The sequence below is a fragment of the Etheostoma spectabile genome, chromosome 7 (assembly GCF_008692095.1).
Source record: "Etheostoma spectabile isolate EspeVRDwgs_2016 chromosome 7, UIUC_Espe_1.0, whole genome shotgun sequence".
NCBI lineage: Eukaryota > Metazoa > Chordata > Actinopteri > Perciformes > Percidae > Etheostoma > Etheostoma spectabile.
Genome location: NC_045739.1, coordinates 15410827 through 15415457, shown reverse-complemented (window position 1 = coordinate 15415457; position 4631 = coordinate 15410827). Strand labels below are relative to the sequence as shown.

The window sequence follows — 4631 nt, the reverse complement described above, 5'->3', positions numbered from 1 at the left end:
TTCAAAATAACAGAAAAAAAAAAATGGCGTCTGCAAAAGTTTGGGCACCCTGCAGAGTTTATAGCATGCACCGCCCCCTTTGGAAAGCTGAGACCTGACAGCGTCATGGATTGTTCTCAATCATCGACCAGGTGATGTCAATCTTAAGGTTTTAAATGCCCAGACTCATCTGACCTTGCCCCAACAATCAGCACCATGGGTTCTTCTAAGCAGTTGTCTAGAAAACTGAAACTGAAAATGGTTGACGCTCACAAAGCAGGAGAAGGCTATGAGAAGATAGCAAAGCGTTTTCAGATGCCAATATCCTGACAGAAATGACAGTCATCAGGAACAGTGGAAGGTAAAGCAAGATCTGGAAGACCAAGAAAAATATCAGACAGAACAGCTCGCAGGATTGTGAGAAAAGCAAGTCCAGACCCACGTTTGACTGCACGCCATCCAGAAAGACCTGGCGCAGACACTGGAGTTGAGTACACCATTCCATATAAAGAGATACTTGTACAAACATGGTCTTCATGGAAGAGTCATCGCAAGAAAAAATCTTCTACATCCTCACCCTAAAAATCAGCGTTTGAAGTTTGCAAATGAACATATAGACAAGCTGATGCATTGTGAAACAAGTTCTGTGGACAGATGAGGTAAAATATAATTTTTTGGCCGGAATGGCAAAGGTACGTTTGGAGAAGAAAGGACACAGAATTTAATTCAATTCAATTTCAATTCAATGAAATGAAAAGAACCTCTGTCCAACTGTAAGCATGGGTGAATCAATCATGCTTTGGGGTTGTATTGCAGCCAGTGGCACAGGGAACATTTCACGAGTAGAAGAGAAAAATGGATTCAATAAAATTTCAGCAAATTTGGACGCTAACTTGATGCATCTGTAAAAAAGCTGAAGTTAAAGATAGGATGACTTCTACAAATGATAATGATCTAAACACACCTCAAAATCCACAGTGGATACATCAAGAGGCATAGGTGGAGGGGGGGGGGGCTGAAGGTTTTGCCTTGGCCTTCATAATCTCCTGACCCAACACAATTGAAAATCTATGGATAGACTTTAAAAGAGCAGTGCGTGACAGACAGTCCAGAAATCTCCAAGAACTGGAAGACTTTTGGAAGGAAGAAGATGGGCGAAGAAACCTCAAACAAGAATTGAAAGACTCTTGGCGGAACAAGAAGCGTTCCAAGCTGTGATACTTGCCAAAGGGGGCAGTACAAGGTATAAACTCTGCAGGGTGCCCAAACTTTGCAGACGCCATTTTTTTGTTTTCTGTTATTTTGAAGTGTAAATGATGGAAATAAAATCTAACTTTTGTGACATTTATGAATGTCTAATCTATCATGTGATGCCTTTTGGAGATTTTCCATCTTTTCTTGGCTTTTTTATGCACATTAATACAATTTTTACCTGGGGTGCCCAAATTTAGAGCCCCACTGTAACACAACAGATATTTAAAGAACTCTGTTTCATCAGCTTTAGCGCACTTTCTTGTATGATAGTGAACCTTACAGACCTCAGCTGAGTGTAGAAACCTTTTTGCAAAATGGGATCTTGGTTTATATTTCACTCAAGCTTTTCAATGCAACAGGTGGTTGGAAAAATACACTCACCTATACACCCTCCACCAGAATTTGAACCATCATCTTTGTGAAATTACTCTTTAAAAATATCTGCATTTTCTTATTTCCCTTCTTCCAGTTTCTCCTTATTCCCTTTAATTTAATGCATCGGACTCCCCTCCCCTCCCCCTCCCTCCTCTCTCGATGGGTACAGGACACCGAACACATGAAAAGGGGTCAGGGTCTTTTCCCTGCAACAGAATGAATTTGGCACATGATGATCTGCAGCCTGAAGGCCCCGGTAGGTGAGGGCAGGTCACTTAGTACCTCTCTCTGTGCTCTTGAACATGAGAATGGCGTTGGAGATCTTGAGGGCGGGGCCTAGCTTGATGCTCATTATCTTCACAATGTCGGTCTGGGTCAGCAGCAGGAAGGCCTCCCCGTCAATCATCTGGGAGATACAGACCAACAAGGTGAGCAACTGGATGTGGAGCTTACAGGTCAGGAAAAGGATTGTTTGTTTGCCGGGGGTCTCTTTTTTGTGGTGTGGCATTTTCGCTTTTATTGGACAATGACAGTGCGAGACAGACAGGAATACTTTAAACTGAAAGACACTTAACAGGCTGTTGTTTACCACTGTTTTCATGTTGAAGTGCAGCATGACTTTAAATACTGCCAAGGACTGCCTACACTGAATATGTGTAACGCAAATGTGACCTAATATGTTATTCACATACTCCACTCCTCTTTGAAGAGACGAGCCTGGTCTTACAGCCGATTAGATTCTGGACAAACATGAAAACCTGTGGCACAGACACTCAGATTCAAATAACCAAACCTATCAGAGAGAGAGAGAATAAAACATCTAGGTAAGTGATAAGGTTGCTCACCTCTCAACGCTCCATGCCGCCACCGGCTGGCGTGAATGCCCTGAACGCCAGGCAGCAGCTTACAGTGCTGCTCCCAACACAGAGACAGAGTCCTGTCTGATGACTGCTCAGGGCCGACATGAACAGTGACGGATACACACCCTCTGAAGACCAAAAACCCACACACAAAATATGCTTGGATTCAACTGTTGTAGATTTATGATCACTTGGACAAATATTTCAGATTGAAACTGCCAACAGGTCTTTCACGGCATGCGTTTTGACACATCATAGCAGGAAAGAACAGGTGTATATGTTGATGGCTTTATCCCATTTAGGTGATCTGGCTTAACTAAGAAACAGAGCCACCTATTTCCTTCCTAAAATGAGTTGACTGCAGAGCAGCAGACTGTGTTGCATCTTGGGACAGCTTGAGCCTGAAAACACATTCATACTGCAGTTTCTACTGAAATCATTTAAGCCCCTTAAAGCAGGATTAAGTTTCAAGTTTGACGGGCGGACACCTCTGAAGGTGCAGAGTAAAATCCTCACGTCAAAGTGGATTGTGTAGAGCATTTAGAAAACTCACCTGGTAGTCTCTCTGCGGTTCTTCCTGTATTTGGGAGGACGGCCAATCCTGATAACAGAGAATGAGATTAATGTGGGACAAAAGCACACATACACACACACACCACACACACAACATACACACACACACACACACACTTTTACCTGCCACGGTAATGGGTCTTCTTGGTCCTTGGCCAAGAAGAGGGTCCTCTTGCACTCTGAGTCGGACAGCTCGGCCTTCAGCCTCCGGTTACGCTCAGCCAATGGGCAGCGGATATGCAGTGATGGGCAGTAAAACGACCGGTAACGTGGCCTGAACATCACAACCAGGAGTTGGACACTTCCTGTTTCAAAGATAGAGCCCCACAGTGCATTTTAAGGAGATTAACATTATTCAAAACTGTTTTCTTCTGCTTAAAACTGAGTAAGGTTTGATCTGTATTTTGAATGGTTAGCCTAGGAAACCCCTCCATTAAATGACCTAAGGATAGAGAATTAGCTGACCTGTTGTGGAAGCTGTACTTGTTGGCTCTGGGGTGGCTGATGGGTTTACAGGGAACAGAGGAGGGGTAGGTGGACTGACCTATAGCAGGAGGATCCCTCACACCTAAATACAAGAAAAATACACACAGATTAAACCCTCACATAAATACAGGTTTTGTTCACAAACCTTCTTGCAATGTTGCAGTATGGGAGATTATGCCTACAGCTAACAGGTAGGGTAACGCCAAGAGGCCTTTCACAAAAGACATTTAACATGTACAGCAGGAAAAGCACAGGTGTTAACCAATACATGAACGGTGGCTCTTTTTGTCCCAGTAAGTCAGTACAGTGAGCCAGCATGCACAATAAAACGACCCTGAACTGAAGCAGCTAAATGGAATTAGCCATTGTATTTTAATTTTGTGTGCTTTTGTCCTACTGTGACTAGTCAAAAAAGGCCATTTACAACATAACCATACAGTATATGGAAAAAAGTTCAAAGAAACTGGCAATAAAAAGAGGAATTGGTAATATGTGAAAATGTATAAATCAATCCACCCAAAAAACTTAATATAAATCAACATAGGTGATTTAATAAATAAGCAACAGAGTAAACGAAAATTTATCAATGCATTATAGTTAAAGCGGCAAAAAATTGGTGAAGTCGTAATGCAAAAAAGGAAACAGGTGTATAAATACTTACTAAAAACGTTATTTATACAGTATTAAAGCAAGGTTCTCATTTTAATTAACATTACATTGGTTGCACCTTTCTTTTCCTTTTGCTAGTTTAATTTTAATTTACATGCAGGGCTAAATTCAGCTATGTCAGAGCAGATTTATGCTAGTTATCAGAATAACTGATTAGAATTTTGAAGAAAATCAACTTCCAGTTTTGACTGAAGTGCTGGTTGCTACCATGAGGCTGCATTGTTTTGGTCTCGTGGGGGAACTTTGAGCGGGTGATTGGTCGCCTCACACCGCCTGTGGGTGGATGTCGGGGTGATCTGAGTCCATCCACTCATCATAGACATGACTCCAGCCGTCATAATGGACCTGTAGGAGGAATAGTAATGAAATAATACTGTATATGCACACAACGCTTAATACACACCGCTCAACTATAATATGGTATAAGGGTCCGGG

The 4631-nt window shown here is 42.2% G+C and overlaps 1 long non-coding RNA gene across 1 annotated transcript; it reads right to left on the bottom strand.

Moving 5' to 3' along the window:
• Positions 1 to 3317: 3317 nt before the first annotated feature.
• Positions 3318 to 4425, bottom strand: LOC116692716 (uncharacterized). Its single transcript, XR_004332760.1, has 3 exons — positions 4404 to 4425; positions 3507 to 3609; positions 3318 to 3346 (listed from the first exon to the last, which is right to left on the bottom strand). It is a non-coding gene; the product is annotated as an uncharacterized LOC116692716 (long non-coding RNA).
• Between the last annotated feature and the right edge of the window lie 206 nt (positions 4426 to 4631).